We start from the raw sequence: 21,849 nt of genomic DNA, 5'->3' as shown, positions 1-21,849 counted from the left end.
GACCATCTCTAAGGCATAGTAGCACATATGTTACAGAATTTAAGATATTTATGTATGGTATGCCATAAATAAAACTAAGCTGAAAAGTATTAAAACAATGAACTATACATAAAAATCATGTTTCCTTCCTTATTTTTAAATTTTGTCTTTTCTTAATGTTCAATTACTTTAACCCATAAATTTTATGAAAATATATTTAGTAAATTGCTCTGAAAATTGAAATTGAACAAGGCTATCACTAAAAAAGGTTATTAAAATCTGCTGAAGCTTTAAATTCAATGAAAACAAAGATGTGTTAACAAAGACTTGCTCTTGCTAACTGGTATTTTTTAAAGCCAAGGGCTTTTGTGTAAAGATTCTGTCATTGTATACCTGACTTATCTAAAATTTATTTTTAGATCTTTTATTCTATATGTGAAGTTTTTAAAAACATATATATTTATAAAGACTAGTTGTACATTGGACTTAATAGACATGATGATTTCTTTAAAAATTGTGACAACTGTTTTCTCACAAAAAAGTTATTTACGTACTTGCAAAAGAGTTTTCACATTAGTCTCATTACTTCAGAGTAAATGATTGAAAAATAAAGCAGATAAATAATTTAAGAATATTATTTCTATCCTATTATGTGTTCTATTTACTGAAAGTATATAGTATTCAATATGATATAATTGCGAACCCATGTATTTTTACTCTTCAGTAATTTATAGCATTCACTAAAAATTTAGACCTGGGTTAAAAATATCTTATCTTTTAGGACCTTGCCATTTTTTTCTTATTTTTGACCACAGGTCCTTCAGAAAGCAGATTATACACAAAGACTTCTCTAGAAATAGATTTGGAGGTGTTTTAAGAAAAGAGGAATAGTGAAATTAAAAAAATTGGAAGGAACAAAAGTCAATTTAAGGACATGAGACTTAATTGGCCTTCAGGACAAATAACTAGGATTAGAAGAAAAGCAATTATGTTCAAGCTCTATTTTTTTCTTTGACCAAGACTCTTTGTGCTTAAAAATAACGCTATGTTTTTGAGGTTCAAATGCATGACTTCAAAGTGGTCTTCTCTGGACTTCCCACATCACATGAAAGAAGACTTAAAGAGAAGCTGAGGAATAGTCAAAGCAGGGTGTCATCTAGTTACATTTGTCCAAATGTACTTTATGCCTGAGAACTGGTGGAAAAACTAACAGAAAAGATAAAGAACATGTTTATATTTAGTATTTACATTACCAAACAACATTGATATTCCATGTGGAATCATTTATTTGATCATACTAGAGCAAAGAAATTTGGCAAAGTCAACTAGGCATGAGGGTTAGTTAATATGTTATAATGTTTTTATAATGAATTATTGTGAATTGTTTGGAGGTGCATTGTAATCAAAACAATCTTCCATGAGTTGACTAGAACAACTCACAATAGAATAACTCCACTGCAAGCATCTAAACATATTTTTATTCTTTTAGTAGGATTAAGTGATGATTTATGGCAATAATATGGGCAATTTATTGCTAAAAATATATAAGAGAACTCATAAAGAAATAATAAATTTTCAATAGAATTCATATCTTTCAATTAAGTTCCTTGAAGAGCATACAAATCTATTTAGTATTATTTGTTTTATTTTATGGTCCTTAAAATTGCTTGATATTACTGTTTTTTCTATTTAATCTTATGAATTAATTTAACTATTTTCCTTTGAATACTTTGTTATGCATTCATTTATAATGATAAATGAATAAATAAATTAAAATTTTATTTTTAAAAATTATGTATTATGGCAGAACTTCTACTGTGAACCAAGAAATTCTAAGTAAATTTTTTATGCTTCTTAATGATTATATACTTATTGTTACTCATTCTAAAATTTTTTTATTTTAATCAAAGCAACTTTTAATATGAGTATGGCCTACAAAGTGTCTATTTTCTGAAATGTACTAATATGCTCTGGCCATAAACATTATACAAAGATTGCCTTTTGTGCTACAGATCCTAGTCTGATATTTGGTACAATCTATGGTTCCCTAAGCAAAGTCAGGAGTGACCCCTGAGCAGACTAAGAGTAGCCCAAAAATTAAAAAATAATTCTGAGAATTTTTTATATTCTAATTAATTAATGGTTACTGAAAAGGAAGGTTTGCTTTTCTTCAGAAGGTGAATATTTGAATGTATTTAAATAAATCATAATCTTTAATTTTAAACTCATACATAATTAATTTTCAGTCTTTTAAAATACTATGAAGTATTTAAAATCTTAATTGTTTATTGAATCCTTATATTTACAACAGTGATCCCTTATATAATATAGCTCAAAATTTTGTACTACATGAAACATTCAGTCGTACAAATTAGAATAAAAATATTTTCTTTCTCTTTTTTTTTTTTCTCTTTTGAATAAAAATATTTTTGTCTTTATTTCTTTTAATTCACTGATGTTACTGCAATGCTTTATTATAACTAGCATTTAAACATTTATATGTTTGATAATTTCCCTAATGCATAATTCCTCTGTATTTTCTTGTTTTACACATATCACTTAAATTTTGTTTTATAGTCTTATTTCCCAAAGGTATTTATTATTAATATATATATACTTGAGCTTATCTTTGTTTGCTTGTTAAATAATTCCTATTTTATATGACTTCTTAATGTTCTTTTCATTTCCTAATATCTATCACATGGATTCTCTAGTTCTAAAATTTCTAATTCTTAATTATGCAACCAATTAAAAATTATATACGTTTCGAAAAAAATTTTTGGTTTTTTGGGTCACACCCGGCAGTGCTCAGGGGTTACTCTTGGCTCTATGCTCAGAAATCACTCCTGACAGGCTCTGGAGACTATATGGGATGCCAGGATTCAAACCACCATCCTTCTACACAGAAATCTGTTTTATTGATTTTTATAAATTTCCAAACTACTCTTTCGAAGAGGTCACTTAAATAAGAATTCCTTCCTTCCTTTCTTCCTTCATTCCTTCCATCCCTTTTCTTCTCTTCAAAAGGTCTCTGCTCAGTGTCTTCAGATAACTCCCATTTACTGTCTGTTTCTGTCCCACCTGAAGGGCCTCTGCCACATTCAGAACAGGGGACATGTCCACCAATGTTTCTGTGAAGGGCAATGCACATTCAGTCCAGCATGAGGAGGGTGATTATCTACCAGAATGTCAAGTCACTCACATTCATTGGGTTCTCCGGTTGCTGTTCAGGTGCCATTTGTAAAATCACCCCAGGTTGATTACCCCATGCACTATATTTCCAACACAAGGTAGATAGGTCTGAAGAAGCAAAGTAACTGTGAATAATTAATAAATCAAGCAAGTCAGAAGAGAACCATGGGGTTAGTATATTCTTACCTCATGGTCTCTCCCACTGTGTATGCCAAGCCAAATAAGCTTTCTTTATTCTTCCACTACAGATTTCAACCAGGCAGTAACAGGTCAAGTTAGATCCAGGTGGACTTTTACATATCAAAAAGATAAGTGAAAAGGAAAGAGGAAAATGGGGGAATGCCTTTGTTTTGGGTAAAGGCAGTGTGTGACCTAACAATGAAGAATAGTAAAAATAAAGAATATGATACCTGTTTTCATATGAGTGTGAGTGAGACCTGGGCAATATAGATTTCTGCTACTTTTTCTGGCCCAGGAGTCATGTTAAGTAATAAACAATATATTTTACATACTGTAACTATTATTTGCAACTTAAAAATAACTTTTACTAAAAAGTGTTCCTGGTCAAAAGTGTGTGCTCAGATCTATTGCTCTGTGTAGAAGTTCAAAGCAACCTAGTTAGTCCTATCCTCATTTCTCTTAGCATCAACTTAGAGGTTTGAGTCATTTCTAAAAGGTAAACATTAGTTCCCAATCCTTGAAGCCATGGTTGAATCTAGCCAAGTTCAAGTTGTACTAAGAGTTTCATAAAACCGTTTACCTTCCTCTAGAAGCAACAAATTAGCAGCGTATTTTAAATCTGTATTCCTCATTCTTTCAGCCTCATTTTCAAATATTTCTTTTACACCTAAATTTATACCTGAGTTGTCATTAGAACAGTGAGTTCTTATTATGAGTTTTGAGTTTAGATTCAATTTGTTTTAACAAGTTTATAGTTACTTCTGTCTATATCAGTAATTATATTCAAGGCCTTTTATAAAACTATCTGCTCTTACCTTTGGCCTCAGAGTATAGTGAAATGAAAGAAAACAAAATGTGGAGGAAGAAAAACGCAAACGTGAAAGGATGGGGCCAGGGACTAAGTGGTCTCAATTTCATTGGTAGAGAAAATAAAGGACATAAATTAATAACAAGGCCAATGTCAAGAACAATTGAATCAATAGACCCAAACAATCTGAACATTAAATGGGCCTGTTATGCTGACAGGCTGGGATCAAAGGGTAGTAAGTGGGATACACTCTGTGAACATAGTTGAGGAAGGTGACACTGGTGGTGAGATTGGACCATTTTATTATATCTATACATATTGTGATAAGTATATAATATGTAGTTATATTATACTGGCATTTGCTCAAAGGACAATAGAGGTTTTCTTACTGAAGCTTTTATTTTCAGAAAATCATATTGCTTTTAAACCATTTAACCAGCCATTGAAAACATTCAATTTTTCCAGTATAGGTTGAAGTAATCCTTTTCTCTCTGCTTAAATTTTATTATTATAGAACATTCAGGTTCTGTTTACTGTTAGTCTTCACATTTATTTTTATTTCAACATGTCCCTATTTCTATCAGTCTTTATTCTCTGTCAATCAACATTTCTGAGATGTTGTGACCTTGTCACCTTCTTAAATCTGGCCTAGCAAAATTAAGGGATTTTTGACTCCTGTGTAGATTATATTCTCCATTTATATGCCCTCAATATAATCTTTACCTTTATTTTTACATGAATCTTTACCTTTATTTTACATGAAATCACATATATATATATAATATAATATGTACATATATGTTTGTGCTCTTCATTATTTCTGTGAAACTCATTATTTTTTTTTCTTTCTTAGGGCATCTTAAACCTGGAATGTTTATGGAAGAAGTTTGAGTGATTTATTGTATATGCTAGATTTTCAATTCAATATTTTAGTGTGACTTAAAATGTCAATTTTTTTTATTAAAAACGTGTTTAATCACTTTGCACATAGTTAACCCCTAAAACGTATTTGGTCTCCCAAGCATCTCCAGGAGTGATTCCTAAGTGCTAGGGATAGGCTAGGGATAGGCTCTGAATACAGAAGGGCTCATCCCCTAAACCAGTAAATCAGTAAAAGCTAAAAGAAATTAAAAATAAGTCTCTATAGCCTACTTTTCCAAAAATTCCTCTTATATATAAAATTTTATAGATAAAAATTTGTCATATAAAATTTTATATATAAAAATGCCTTTTATATATGGGACCGGCGTGACAGTGCAGTGGTAGGGTGCTTGCCTTGCATGCCTCTGACCCAGGACAGACCTTGGTTCGATCCCCAGTGTCCCATATGGGCTCTCAGCCAGGAGAGATTTCTGAGCACATAGCCAGGAGTAATCTCTGAGCGTCACCATATGTGGACACCCCACCAAAAAAATTTCTCTTATATAGAAAGAGAAATACTTTTATTCTTTAAAGTAAGTAAAAAAGAAATACTTATACTTATTGTGTCATACCAATCAGACAGGCAGTAATAATACTTTATACATTGTTTGGGTCACTTTCTAATTTATTGTTATTTGTATGTTAGCTTAACTTACTTTATTAACATTTTCAGATTCATTTCATTATGATACTTTTTTGACAAATTTTCTCCTAATTTTCTTTTTTTACCACTTTATTGAGACACCTGGATTTATAAAATCATTAATTATATTTTTACATTTAATAGCTATATTACCTTTATTATATAAATATAATAAATATTTGATCCTATTTTTGAGATATGAAAATATACCAACCACTGTATTCTATGGCTTCCAAACCTATGTTATTGTAAGTGAAACTTCAGAATATTAAATAAGAAGTACACATTTTTGTTTTAATGGAGCCTACTATTCTGAAATGAGTGATTCCTCATCCCATACCAGGTATTTATAGGAGTTAATCTCACATCTACTGTGTAAAGGCAAGCCATGCCTACAGTACTCTTTGTATTTTTCTACTAATAGAAGAGAAAGAACATGAGCTAATACTAATTTAATTCCATATTTTATTTTATTTTTCCCAGCATAACATCTAAGGCTTCATTTTCTTTTCTTTTCTTTTCTTTTCTTTTTTTTTTTTTTTTTTGGTATTTTGGGTCACACCCAGTAGCACTCAGGGGTCACTCCTGGCTCTATGCTCAGAAATCGCTCCTGGCAGGCTCAGGGGACCATATGGGATACCGGGATTCGAACCAATGACCTTCTGCATGCAAGGCAAATGCCTTATCTCCATGCTATCTCTCTGGCACTTCATTTTCTTTTAATAATTTTAAGTGAATCACCATATGATACACAATTACAAAGTTGTTCATGGTTGAGTTTCAGTCGTACAATATTCTAACATCTATCTTCACCAGTGCACATTTTCCACCACAAATATCCCACTTTCCCTCAAGACATCCACTTAGCTTGACTATGATAATAATAGTTTTTTTTCCTCTGTCTGTCTCTCTTTATTACTCTGCTTCTGTCTCTGTTTCTATCTTCTGTGTTTCAGGTTTTTTTTTTCTCTGTCTCTCTTATTTATTTTTCTTTTGGGCTCTGTATATGTTTGCAATATTTTTGCAGAAGTAGTATAATGCATATCATTTTACATCCTTTATGAACCTAGTTCTTATCTAGTAGTGATCCATTCTTTGCCCTAATAGCATCCTCTTTGTGGCAAGTTTGTACCTTGGAACAATCCTCCAGGCCCATGTCTCTATGGTCAATGAGTATTATTCCCACTCTCTTTTTAAAATATATATTCCACAAATGGGAAGACCTTATGTCTATCCCTCACTCTCTGGTTTATTTTACTCAATATCATACTCTAATGGTCCTTTCATAATGGTCATTTCATTTTTCCTAAAAGCTCTGTAATAATCCATTGTGTCGATGTACCACAGTTTCTGTATCCATTCATCTGTTCTTAGGCACTTGTGCCCTTGAGTTGTTTCCAGATTTGGGATATTATAAATAGTGCTACAATGATTAGAGGGGTGCAGATGACTCTTCTGCATTGTATTTTTTGGACCCTTAGTTATATTCTAACAAGTGGTATTGCTGGGTCATATGAAAAGTCAATTTCTAGTTTTTTTTTTTTTTTAGGAATGTTTATATTGTTTTTCCAACTGGCTGTATTAGTATACATTTCAACCAGCAGTGAATGAGAGTCCCTTTTCTCCCTACACCCATGCTAGGACCAGTTGCTCATGTTCTTTCTGATGTGTGCCCATGTTTGTGGTATGAGATGACACCTCATTGTCCTTTGATATACATCTTCCTGATGATTAAAAATGTGGAGCACCTTAATTTTAGTAATAGTCATTAACATTTTATTAAACTTTAGCTAATGAATCCAAATATAACAGCAAAGCAATGAAAAGTAATACAATGAAAAGTAAAACTATAGAAAGTGCTGTAGAAAGTGATCAGACTTGCAATATTTTACTTGAGATCACTAAGGTGGATCAGAAAGTCATAGGTATGAGGCCAGAGAGAGAGCATGGTGGTAAGGCATTTGTCTTTCATGCAGAAGGTTGGTGGTTAGAATCCCGGCATCCCATATGGTCCCCTGAGCCTGCCAGGAGCGATTTCTGAGCATAGATCCAGGAGTAACCCCTGAGCGCTGCCATGTGTGACCCAAACACACACACACACACACACACACACACACACACACACACGCAGAGACACACACAAACAGAAATTTATAGATATATCTAAAGGGAGAATCTTTCATAAAGGCATAAAGATTAGAAATACTTTAGGAAGAAGTATGAGGATATTGTAGAAACAACAGAAAATTCATCATAGCTTAACATAAATTAAAGTGAAAGATTGTGTAATCTAAATTAGACTAAGAAGACTCAGAGTCTTTATGACTATTAAAAATACTTTGCCATTTTCCTAAGTAAAATGATAATACATTAAAGGTTATAAACTGACATGTGACTTAATCTAACTTACATGTTAATAGTCACCTGCCATTTTATGAATATGTTGAAAGAGGGCAAGGTAATAAAGAAGCTTTTCCATGGGAGGGGAAGCGAGGGGAGAAGAGGGGAGGGGAGAAGAGAGAAAAGGAGAGGACGGGAGAGGAGAGGAGAGGAGAGGAGAGGAGAGGAGAGGAGAGGAGAGGGGAAGGGAGGGGAAGGAAGACAAGAACAGGAGAGGGGAGGAGAGAAGAGGGGAAGAGAGAAGAGGAGAGGACAGGGGAGGGGAGGGGAAGGAAGGAGAAGAGAGAAGAGGACAGGGGAGGGGAAGGAAGAAGAGAGGAAAGGACAGGAGAGGGGAGGAGAGGAGAAGAGAGGAGAGGGGAGGAGAAGAGAGGAAATAAAAAGGGAATGTGGTAGCGTGGCCGAGCGGTCTAAGGCGCTGGATTAAGGCTCCAGTCTCTTCAGGGGCGTGGGTTCGAATCCCACCGCTGCCAAAGTGCAAGTTTAAAGATCCGGCAGAGACAATTGTAACGGAATGGGGCTTTTGGGAGCACAAAGAAAGACGCTATCCTAGGTGCCACCCTAGGCTCAGTGCAAAGACCAAGATCATCAACCACAGAAGATGGGTTAAAATGACACTGAGGTAACAGAACCTCTAGAACCACAAAGACTGACTTCATCATAAGTCCCACCTCAGGATCTGTACAGATACTGAGACCTCTAAACACAGAGCAGAAGTCTTCCACACACCAAAGGAAAAAAGAAAAAGAAAGAAAAAAAAAAAAAACACCACCGGGAAAGTAAAGGATCCTGAGCAATGTCTAGAGTTGATCCCATGACAGTATGCTCCAAGGACGGAGAAATCCCATATCTCTTAGGCCAAGTGAATTATTTTTCGAATGACCCCAATATTTACTGTGCCAGTGCAGGAGGGAAAAAAACAAAAATACAAAAAGCACAAAACCTTGGTTATTTTTTTGATATAAATATATATATTACCTTCATTTATTATTGTTATTATTATTTTTGATTTACCAATCTATTTTGGTCGATTTCTCTGTTTGGGTGTGATTATTGAAAGTGTAGTCCCCAATTATACTTATTTTTTTTTATTTATTTATTTATTTTTCTCTTCCTTTCTTCTCTTTCGTTATGTGCTATGCCATGTTTCTTAATTCAAGACCATGGCGTGATTTTTGTTTGTCTGTTTTTGTTTTATTTTTTTTCTACTTGTTTGTTTGTTTGTTTTGTCTGCTCTGTGTGGTGCTTATCGATATAGCTGGAGCCCTCACTGGATATTTGACACTTCTTTTGGTACTAGTGGAGTGTTTCACCTACTTTTTCTCCATCTCCCAGATTGATGATGAGAGCCTTTAGAAGGACTCCGCCCATTTTCGGGGTATTAGACTCTTACCCCAGTTTATTGCTTTTTTCTCCTTCAAACAAAACCACGCAACTTGAACTAGCTAGTCCTGACTCCAGATAGAGGGGGAAATAAGGGAGGCATCAGGACCAAACAGGTGCAAGACTACTAAGTAGTGGGTTAGATACAGAGGGGACCACATATTCTAGCCGCCCTGGGGTGAGGGAAAAGGAAAAGGGAGGTAGGATAGAAACGGAGGCGTAGGGATGACAATTTGGCGATGGGAATCCCCCCTGATTTTATGTAAATATGTACCTAAAATATTATTGTCAACAATATGTAAGCCACTATGATCAAAATAAAAATTTATATTAAAAAAAAAAAGAAAAGGGAGGATGGGGGAGCAGATGGGAGGAGAAGAGAAGGGAGGAAAGGGGAGGGGAAGTGGAGAGGAGAAGAGAGAAGGGAAGAGAAGAGAAGAGACGAGAAGAGAAGAGAAGAGAAGAGAAGAGAAGAGAAGAGAAGAGAAGAGAAGAGAAGAGAAGAGAAGAGAAGAGAAGAGAAGAGAAGAGAAGAGGAGAGGAGAGGAGAGGAGAGGAGAGGAGAGGAGAGGAAGAGAAGAGGAAGAGAAGAGGAAGAGGAGAGGAGAGAAGAGGAGAGGAAGAGGAGAGGAGAGAAGAGGAGGGAGATGTTGGTGAGGAGAGCATTGGAGAAGAGAGGGGAGGAGAGAAGAGGGGAAGAGAGGAGAGGAAAACAGAAGAGGGTGAGGGAATAGTAGGAGAGGAGAGGGGGAGAGGAGTGGAGAAGAGAGGAAATGAGAGGGATGAGGAGAGGAAAGGGGGAGGGGTGGAGAGGGAAGGGTATGGGAGGGTGTAGAGAAGAGGGGAGGAAAGGGTGGACAGGGTGGACAGGGAAGGGAGGAAGGGTGAGGGGAGGAGAGGAGAAGACAGGGGAGGGGAGAAGGGTAAAGGGGAGGAGAGGAGAATACAAGGGAGGGGAGGAGGGTAGAGGGGAGGAGAGGGAGGATAGGAGAGGGGAGGGAAAGAGAGGGAAAGAAAGGAGAAGAGAGGAGAGGACAGAGGGCAGGGGAGGAGAGGAGAGGACAGAGGGCAGGGGAGGAGAGGAAAGGACAAGGGAGGGGAGGAGAAGAGATGAGAGGAGAAGGGAGGAGAGGAGAGCAGAAGAGAGGAGAGGGGACTAGAAGGGAGGGGAGGAGAGGAGAGGAGAGGAGATAAGATGAGATGAGAGGGGAGGAGGGAAGAGAAGAGGGGAGGAGAGTTGAAGAAGAGGAGAGTTGCAGAGGGGTGGGTAGGAGAGGAGAGGAAGAGGAGAGGGGTAGGGAGAAGACAGAAGAGGGGATAAAAGAGGTGGGAAAGTGAAGAGAGGAGAGTAGAATTGAGGAAAGGAGATGAGAGGTTGGTGAGGAAAGTAGAGGAGAGGAGAGAGTTGGAGAAGAGAGGAGGTGAGGCGAGGGGAGGAGAGGAGAGAGGAGGGGAGGAGAGAAGAAAGGTGAAAAGAGGGGAGGACAGTTGAGGGGAGGGAGGGAACAGAGGAGAGAAAAAGAGAAGAGAGGAGAGGAAAGAGGAGAGGAGAAGAGAGGAGAGAGGAGGGAAGGGTATAGAGAGGAGAAGAGAGGAGAAGAGAGAAAAGGACAGGGGAGAAGAGGGAAGGGAGATGAGGGGAAGTGTGGGTTACTATAGCAAACATCAGCAGAGAAGGTTTTAGAGTGCTAGAGTGTATGAAATGTCCTTATTCTAGAATTGAACACTTCATTATCTAAGAAATAACTTTTTAGTTCATAAAAAAAAATGGTTAAGTAAAAGTTTCAAGTCACAATTAGCAGTATTTGGGTTATAATTACGAGAACTGACTCTTGGGGACAGACAGCCTGGCTTCAGATGTCTTTTCTTATTTACTAGTAGGGTGACCTGAACAATTTCTCATCTCATCTGTAAATTGAAGTTGATGAAAAATGTCTCCTTCATAAGATTGTTGTAAGTCTTATTTGTGATAATATATGTAAAGCACATAGACGAGTGTCTGTGCGGAGTAAATGCTCTGTAATGTTTTCCATTAATAATGTCACATTAGCCACTTGTGTATCACAGAGCATGCAAGGAAATCGTCACTGCATGCATTGTAAGCTGGTTAGAGAGAAAGTTGGTGGAGAGCAATTTATCAATGCCTTTGCAGAGCAATTCTATTTCTAGGTATTTATCCTTTAGCTATATTTACCCATTTATAAAATGACATTTCCTCAAAGATATTCTTGCTATTTAATTTATAATAGTACAAAGTTTTATGGAAAACATATGTCTGCAGAATATATCCAATACAGCTCTTAAAAAGCATGCATTAAATATCATATATTCAATAAAAAGTCCTCTAGGGACTATTGTTTACTGAAGAAAAAAAAAGATGAAAGTAGGACATTGAATAAACTTTACCACTTGATACCTACACATATTTTTCTGTGTGTATGTACATATCTAATGAACACAGTACTTCTGGAAAGTTGCATAAGGCACCCCTAATGGTCTTTCAAGAAGAAAACCATTTGGCTAGCTCATAGATTTAAGGATAGTTTTAATTCATTTTGATAGCAGCTTTGATATATTTTATTGTGTCTTCTTCAAAAGAACTTTACAAATGATCTTGATAGAGGCTGTCTAGGTTCAGTCCCTGGAATCGCAAGCTAAAAAAGACACAACAAAAACCAATAAACACAGCAACAAAAGCCCAATATAAAGTTAACTTTAAGAAGTCAATTTCATATTAAGGGCAAACCCCTTTGCCAAATATTTCAAGACAGCCTCACTCTATGTGTTCCCAGGTCTCTGGCAAGTACTAAGAGAAGCAAAATGCTCATCCCTGCCCTTGAGTAGCTGTTAAGGAAGAGACATCGCATGAACCACTGGAAATAACACCGGAAGTACTGATTGGGAAATGGAAAGATCAAATGTTCTAAAGAGGCTATGACAAGGTGAACTCGGAGTTCTATATTAAAAACTTGATTGGAATATACACTTATTTCAAATCACTCAGAGAAAGGATCAATGTCTCTACACATTAGTTTAGTTAAAATTAAAAAAAAAGTCTCTTATTACATTTACATTACAGCGATAAAAGCAATAAATCTACTTAATCTTATTCCCACTGCTTTCTAGTGGCACTGAAATTCAAATGCTCTGTGTATTTAAACCTAAATTTAGCATGAGGTGACTGGGCAGCTTAGGACACTGCAATAAAAACCTCACTAAATGGCAGCTTGATCCACTACTGCTCAGCATGTAAGATGTTCATCTTTCCAAAAAGTCTTACAGCTATGAAATACATGGAAAAAGAAATAGGAAAGAAGTAATTGAGATTCTGAGAGGGGACATTGAGAATTACCTACAAATAGAAAGTGACCTTTCTTTCTTTTTTTTATTTTATAAATTCTCAATCCCCTTTTAACAGAATAGCACTGCCATGTGCTGGAAGAGCAGCCACGGTTTCTGTGCCACAGGCGATACCCAGCGTGTGAAAAGAGCAGTTTCTAATTCTGTACCAAATGTAAAATTAACTTAAAAATGGCTTTCTGTTTTAGTTTGTTTGCTCATAAGTCACAAAGCACTGATAGATATTTGAAGAAAATGAAAGCAAGAGGCTCAAAGCTGTTGAACTGAGAAAAATAGTTGCTTTGTGAGACAGGTATTTCTGAGAAATCTCCACCCTTCGTCTCCAATCTTAACCCCACCTTCCCTCTGAAGTCAGACGCGAGGGAGAAAGTGCTGGATAAAGCAATGCTGTGCCACACACGGGCTGCCCTCGAAAGGAAGGTTATTTCGATCCTAGATAGACTCCAAAGAAATGCAATTTTTTTGAGGCTAGTTTGAAGTTAGCCTTTGCTCAGAGAGGGCTGTAGGTTTTTTTTTTTAACTTTCTCATTTTTTTAATAAAATCTTTATTTAAGCATCATGATTACAAGCATGATTGTAATTGGGTTTCAGTCATAAACAGAACACCCCCTTCACCAGTGAAACATTCCCACCACCAGTGGCCCCACTCCTTTCTATCCTCTGCTTGTATTTGAGAAAAGCATTATACTTCTCTCACTCATCTAGATTGTCATGATAGTTGTTAGTGTAATTTCCCTAACTGCACTCACCATTCTTTGTGGTGAGCTTCATATTGTGCGCTGGTCCTTCTGGTCCTCATCTCTATTGTCTCTAGGCATTATTACAATAATGTCCTTAATTTTTCTTAAAACCCATAAATTAGTGAAACTATTCTGTGTCTATCTCTCTCCTTCTGGCTTACTTCACTCAGCATAATAAATTTCATGCACATCCACATATAGGAGAATTTCATGACTTCATTTCTTCTGTTGGCTGCATAATATTTCATTGTGTATTTGTACCACAGTTTCTTTACCTATGCATCTGTAAAAGGGCAGCTTGGGCCTTAGGGTCTTGTAGTCAAAAGACCCAGCATTGTCAATTCAGTGACACATGGTTTAGGTTTTCTCAAGGCAGACCCAAGGTCTGTTCATTAGTTTTAGGCAATGCCATTTCAAAGGGGAGCAAAGTACTGAGCTAATATCTCAGGGTTTTTTGTCATTGCTGTTGGTTTTTGTTTTTGTTTTTGGGCCACACCTGGTGACGTTCAGGGGCTACTCCTGGCTATGCACTGAGAAATCACTCCTGGCTAGGGGCACCAAACATGCAAGGCAAAGCCCTACTGATGCTCTGTGGTGCTGGCCCCATAATATCTCAGCTATTTCTATAGATAATTCCCATTGCCTTAAGGGACTAAAGGAATACTCTGCACAGGACATCTTTACCTCACAAAGGAGTTTCTAACCTGATAGCTAAAGAAAAATCCTACCCCAGAAAAGAATGCTAATGTTGGCCTGCTAGATGCATCACCAATACAGAATGTATCCAGCTTTCAACATTTAGCTTTCAGACTAACTGATGTTCAATTGAGATTTAACATCTCTTCTCGTATCTTTGCTTTGACAAAAGACTATTTACCCAAAACATCAGCTATCATAAATTTCTGTATACCGAGATGTGCCCTACTTCAACCAAAAGGTTAAAATTCTCCTATTTCCCTATAGTTCTTAGCAATCTCTTATTTCCTTTATTCTTGGGTTGGACCCAGCTTCTTTCTATATTCTTTACATAGTACAGATGTGACATTTTATTTTTACTTCATTTTTACATTTTTATATTATTTTTTTTGCCTTTGCTTTCGGTTTACCCAGAACTCTTAAAATTATTTTAATACTTCAAATGTTGTCTTTTCAGGTAGTGGTTCTATCCAGGGATGGGTTAGTCCTCCCAGCTTTACTCTGAATTTAGAATCAGTAGTCCCACTCTCTTAATTTAGAGCTCTCAAAATATATGGCTTGAGAAGTACAAATTTAGAATATTGGTTCCCCTCTCTTTTGGAAAGTTTGAGATATTTCACTTAGATTTTATGAAATACCTACTTTCAGACTTGTTTGCACAAAATGAATTAAATCAAACAGAAATTTTACTTGTAGGACAAAAGGAAGAAGGTAAAATTAGCATTCAGTCTTTGTAATAGCCTTTGTTTAGGCAGCAGCATTACCTTAGCAGTAACCTGTCCCTGCAAGTTTCTTCTCTTGGAACAGGGGTCTCAAACTCATGTCCTGCGGGCCGTTTGCAGCCCTCCATACAACACTTTGTGGCCCATGACCAGCCTTCAAATATCGCAGTATTCACAATTATTCGCTTACTGAATAATCGCAATAAAAATCGCATTAGTAAGAAAAAAAATCGCATTAAACATTCGCATACCCTGAGCAGTTTTGTTCAGGGTATGCAAATGTTTAATGCGATATTTTGCGACTTTTTTCTTACTAATGCAATTTTTATTGCGAATATTCAGTAAACGAATAATCGTGAATACTTTGCGCCTAGCGCAGACATCATTTCCGCTGCTCCTGCCCACTGTCCCTTGCATTATTGGAGGCCTAAGGGAGAGAAGGGAGAGAAGTTTATTACAGAATTAGATTTTTGTCATACCTTCATCATGACTTCATCAAAGCCTGCAGTGAAGAGAAAGATTGATAACAAGCACAGACAATTTCAGGAAAAGTGGGAGACACAATATTTCTTTGTTGAGCACAGGGGCATCCCCACATGCCTTAGGGGCATCCCCACATGTCTTATTTGCTCAGAGAAAGTTGCAGTGCACAAGGAATACAACTTGAAACGCCATTATTCAACTAAACATGCTGAGGAATGTGCAAAGTATCAAGGAAATGAGAGAGCCAAGCGGGTTGCCAGTCTTAAAGCATGTCTAATGATTTCTTCAAGAAAGCAACCAAAGAGAATTTTGCATCAGTCGAAGCTAGTTACATGGTTAGTGAGATGATTGCTAAGGCAGGGAAACCATTCACAGAAGGAGAGTTTGTTAAAAAAAAAATGCATGTTACAGGCTGCAGGTATTATCTGTCTGGAAAAGAAAGGTCAGTTTAGCAAAATCAGCCTTTCTGCCAACACTGTGGCAGAGCACATTTCTGACATGTCAAGTGACATGAGAAAGCCAAATGTTTTGATGCATACTCAGTTGCTCTTAACAGGGCACAGATATAACAGGCACTGCACAGCTCACAATTTATGTCCGTGGTGTTGATTGCAATTTTGAATTCACAGAGGAGCTGCTCACAATAATTCCAATGCATGGCCAGGCCACCGCTAATGAGATATTTCGGCATCTGTGTGATGCCTTTGAGAATGCAGGTTTGCTATGGAAGAGGTTTGTTGGAATAATAACCGATGAAACACCATCAATGACAGGGAGGATAAATGGACTAGTGGCACTTGTTCAAAAAAAAAAAACTTGAAGAGGAGGGTGTAGAGAAGGCCAGTGCTCTTCATTGCATTATCCATCAGCAGGCCCTTTACAGTAAATGCCTTCCATGTGACAATGTGATGTCTGTCGTTGTGAAATGCATCAACCAAATCAGATCCAGGGGCTTAAAGCATAGGCAGTTCTGTGCTTTTTTAGAGGAAATGGAGTCAGAATATGGAGCTGTGCTCTATTTCACTGAGATACATTGGCTCAGCAGGGGAAATTTCCTGAAAAGATTTTTTGAGTTGAGAGAAGTAAAAGCCTTCATGGAGAAGGATGGGAATGCTGTTTCTGAGTTGAGTGATCACAAATGGCTCATGGACTTAGCTTTTCTTGTTGACATCACATCTAAGCTGAATGTACTAAACAAGATTTTACAAGGCCCAGGGCAGCTTATCAGTGCTGCCTATGACAACATGAAAGCATTCTCCACAAAACTTGTGTTATGGAATTCCCAGCTCTCTCAGACAAACCTTTGCCATTTCCCAGCATGCAAGGAACTTGTGGATGCAGGCATACCATTCAGTGGTGAGAAATATGTTGATGCTATTTTTAAGCTAGAGAATTAATTTGATCACAGATTTGCAGACTTCAAAAAGCACAGAGCCACTTTCCAAATTTTTGTGGACCCCTTTTCCTTTGATGTGCAAGATGCCCCTCCTGTGCTTCAAATGGAGCTCATTGACCCGCAATGCAACTCTAATCTCAAAGCCAAGTTCAGGGAGATTAGTGGAAAAGCAGACATGCATGGGCAATTGCTGAGAGAATTGCCGAATGTTCAAGTGCACCATGTACCTTTTTGGGAGCACATATTTGTGTGAAAAGTTATTCTCCACATTGAACTTCAATAAGTCAAAGTACAAGTCTAGACTTAATGATGATCATCTTCAAGCCATACTGAGGGTCTCAACTGCTTCCTTCCCAGGTAAATTGAGTTTGAGACCCCTGTCTTGGAACCTCTTTATTTAGAATTCTTATATTAAATGTTGCCATGAATTTAAGTCATAGATATTATTTAGAGTTTATTGCTGGGTTATTTCTTGGTTAGGCTCAAATTTTTCACAGGAAGTACTAGTAATTGCCTCTTTGGTTGTATGTCATTACATCTTTCCAAGTTTCATAGATATAGTCTACTTCTGATGGCAGGGCAAATTTGTAAGTTACTGGAAATATACTTCAGCTCAGTATTCCTAAGGCTGCAAGTTGGAAGCCACAGTTCTCCCTTGACAGCTGCTTTGAGCAGTCCCATTTTTTGACTGTCCTTTTCCTACATTGTTAACATTCCTGCATATTTTGGCCTCTTTCCAAATAATGGGACGCTAACAATTCCCCAGGATCACAGTTTCTGGCTCAGACCTGAAGCTCACCTTGACTGAGAAACAATGGATATTACCTAAAGCCAATGACCAATTAAATCCAAATATACCAGCCAGAGCACAATGTATGATTCTTGAATTTTCTGTAAATGTTCAGTTTATTTTAACACAAAGACTAGTTTTAGAACTTAAGCCTGCACGCACACATGCAGAACTATATTTAACTAAGTTTTTCCCCAGTTGGGGCATTACTTTTCCTTTCATTTATGTGTCCCAATAAACTTTTCTATTTCTAACTCTGGGTCTGATATTTTCATTATTCAATATTTTTATTCTTGAAAATATTGAAGAACTTGGGTACCATAGACCAAGACAGAGACCTGCTGTCACCACTACTGCATCGAGGTCTAGCTGTTAGCATTTCTCAAACTTATGTCTTTGCTATCTCAGGAATCAGAGAGCCCCAGATAAACATAGAAAGCAGAAAATTAAACTATAGGTACACCTTGACAAATGCAACTATAAGGGCTAAGCAAATCCTCTCATTTTAAATACTTAATTCTAGGAATGACAAATGGTTTGTTTTTTTCTATGGTTATACAAAAGCTACCTTTTTGTTAAATTTTTTGTTTGTTTTTTTAGGTCCAAAGCTTCTGACTCTGCTCAGAAATTACTCCTGGAAGGCTTAAGCGACTATATGAGATGCCGGGGATTAAATCGTTTAGCCATGTGCTAGGCAAATGTCCTCCATGCTGTGCTATTGCTCCAGCCCTGTTATTTGTTAATTTTTATTTAATGACAAAAGTAGCTCTTATTTTGAAGTGTTTTTGTGCTGGTTTTAGAAGTTGACAGAGCACTCTTCTTCCTCTGGCCTCACTTCATTGCTTCAAAAAGGTCATCGGTGTGTGAGCAAAGCTGAGAGATAGAGAAGAAGCATTGCAGTTTTTTTTTTTTAAATGACAGATTGTGTGATTGATAGTTGAGCTAACTCAGTATATTGAAACAGTAAATAAACAGGGCCAATATGTCCTAAGTTAATATGGTTCCCAGGGGTGCTTGGTTTCAAGGGCATCGTTTGCACATTATAGAACCTCACTCAATTAAGTAATAAAAATAAAGTAGCAGAAAAGCAGGCCTTGGTCATGAATTGCAGCTGAAAGCTCAGTTTCTGCTTTGAGTCAAGGGCTCCAGACATATTTCTATCTTCAGTGAGTCTACAGACTAGTTGTGGGGATAAACTCACATCTAATAATAAAATACAATTAATTAATTAATACAAGAAATAGAGGCCGGCGAGGTGGTGCTAGAGGTAAGGTATCTGATTGCAAGCGCTAGCCAAGGAAGGGCTACGGTTTGATCCCCCAGCGTCCCATATGGTCCCCCCAAGCCAGGGGTAATTTCTGAGCACTTAGCCAGGAGTAACCCCTGAGTATCAAACGGGTGTGGTCTGAAAAAATACCATTAATACAAGAAATAATTTCATTGATCAATGCAAAAAGTAATAATATTAAAGTACAGTGTTATACTTTTACTGGTGACTTGGGGTGGGGTCACCCCCTGTGACACTCAGGGGTTATTCCTGGCTCTGCATACAGAAATTACTCCTGGCAGGCTCTAGGGTAGCATCTGGGATGCTGGGGATCTAACCACTACCTGTCCTGAATCAGCTGCATGCAAGGCAAATGCCCTACCACTGTGCTATCTCTCCAGCCCCCTCTTTTTTACTTCTATAATATATTCATGACAGTTGTTTTGGTTACAAGCATTAAGCTAGCAGTGGAACTTCGGAAGAATTTTTTTTTAATTTTACCCAATTCTTGCCTATAGTTAGCAGAGACCTTTATTGGTGTTAACTAGAATGACTAAAATGCTTTCTTTTATTTTCATCTATTGAATTTTTAGCCTGAGATTCCAGCCACATATTTGCTACATAAAACTGGTCAAGATTCCATACAAGTAGAAATAAAATGTCAGATCAAAGAGGAAAAGAAGAGCAGTTTTGTGTCATGTTTCATGTGCTATTTAAAATAGACTAGAAATATCATTCATCTATAGGAATTTGTCTTTCACTAATAAGGCATATGACCTTAGTAAGAGGGAAATAATGGTAAGACAAATCTTTCTGATAAATGAGGTGTAAAAATGCTCTGTGAATTTATTTTTAGTGCAGATATTTTCTTAGCACATACTCTTCTTTTTTATAAGCACAATAGTATATTTTCCTGAAAAATGAATAATGTCCAAAAGTTACTCTTTGTCTCTTTATTAAAATGGACTTTTTCCTTAAAGAAAATCCTTATGCCTACAAAACTGTTAGGCAAAATATGAAATTAATTAATGAAGAATACATTTGACTTTGAGAGAGTCCTTGGGGAGTGAGGCCATCTGGTTGTATGATTCACAACCTACCTGAGACAAGCTCCTCTAGCTGTATGCTGCTCATGGGTTTGTACTTCTTGATAAAGATCACATGAGAAATGAGCAATCTTCTGCTCAGAATGAGAGATCCTGCTACTTAACACTGCAGATCAAAAAAGGAGCTGGAAATATTTCCCTTGTCCTTCTAAAAGCTATTCTTCATGTAGCTCTAATTCAAATTACATCTACATGGCTTTGTGTAAATGGGTACACCAGAGGTTGCACCAAATCTTATTAGATGGATGGCCTGCCAAGAGGACACTCCTCAAGTGCCACCAGAGAGATGAATGTGTTTTCTCCCAGCCCCTCCTAGTCAGGTAAATCTACTGCAGATCATTTCCCCAAAATTCAAAAGGAATATTCTATACAGAGAAGTATTTCTGTTAGAAGTCTAAAAAGTTTTATAAAACATAAAAAAAAAAAGTTCCTCACATACTTGAATCTAGAAAACACATTTAAATAAATAAACAAGAGAACATTCACTCTTTTCACAAAGAGGAGCAAGAAATACTGTCACATTGGTTCAAAAATGAGAGATGAGGCGTGAACTGGAGCAGTCTGAGCAAAACACTTAGTGTCCACCTCAGGCAAGTCACAAAACTAAGATGAGTCTCAGGGTCTACATTTGTAAAACAAGACAAGAATCCCACATTTTCTGAAGTTGTGACAAAATATAACATATTTAAAGGAAACAGTCTTAAAAATACTAAACAAAATTAGAGCAGCTGGAGCCATAGCACAACAGGTAAGGCACACCTGGGTTCCAACTCTGGCATCCCAGATGGTCGCCAGAGCCTGCCAGGAGTAATTTCTAAGAGCAGAGCCAGGAGTAAACCATGAGTGCCACCAGGAGTAAACCGCGAGTGCCAACAGGTGTGGCCTGAAAACAAACAAAAAAGAATTAGATCATTATTATCTTTACTGCTTAAAAATAACTTACTTCCGCTTTTATTATTGACCCAACATTGAGTAATTAAAAACTAAAGTATTTCTACATGTCAAAATCCACCATCTAACAAGATTTAGAACTAGGAATGTCCTATCTCATCACAGTGACATTTACTTTATTTATTTTGCAGTTATTACAAGACACTTCCCAGACATAGAGTATGTTTTTTGTTTTTACAGAAGTAAATGCAATGGAACAAAGATGATTTTTATAAAAAAAAAAAAAAAAGAGAGAAAAAACAGACCACCTAAGCAAAAACAAATCCACAATGGGAAATAAAATGTACAACTTGCATTCATTTTACCAGGAGGGATGCAAAATGCCCACTTTTCATGACTTGTTTAATCAATTTTTATTCTTCTTATAGTCACATGTAATGAGACTAGAAATGACTAAATAAAAATGAAAGATATTCTGACTTGCTTTACTAAAAAGATAGCTGCATTATTTCATAAGTGAATAGTAGTACCCATATTTGTGTTATTTATGATTTGGAGTGTCATTTGAGGGAAAAATACCGGTGTCAGATTTTGCATTTAAATGCCTGCATTAAATGCTGTCAGCTGTGCAAAGTCTCATAAAGACAAACAACTCCATAATAGGCACACAGATGAGAGTATTCATGGCTTACATTTGCAAATATGCATGACACTATAATCATGAAGTTTTCTGTATCCACTTCTTTTAAAAATTATCCAAAAGTAACCTTTTCTCTGAAAATAGTCACTTCTACATGATTCATATTAAATAGTAGTGCTTTGAATTTTTAATACTTCTTTTCTTTAATTATATATCAATATAAAATTCATATTATTTATTCTTGGAACATTT

At 36.7% G+C, this 21,849-nt stretch overlaps 1 non-coding gene across 1 annotated transcript; it reads left to right on the top strand.

The window, feature by feature from the left end:
- Window positions 1-8,514: 8,514 nt before the first annotated feature.
- On the top strand, window positions 8,515-8,596 carry TRNAL-AAG (transfer RNA leucine (anticodon AAG)). Its single transcript has one exon. It is a non-coding gene; the product is annotated as a tRNA-Leu (tRNA).
- Window positions 8,597-21,849: the final 13,253 nt, after the last annotated feature.

The sequence above is a fragment of the Suncus etruscus genome, chromosome 2 (genome assembly GCF_024139225.1).
Source record: "Suncus etruscus isolate mSunEtr1 chromosome 2, mSunEtr1.pri.cur, whole genome shotgun sequence".
NCBI classification, from domain to species: Eukaryota; Metazoa; Chordata; class Mammalia; order Eulipotyphla; family Soricidae; genus Suncus; species Suncus etruscus.
This window is presented reverse-complemented; position numbering and strand designations above follow the sequence as displayed.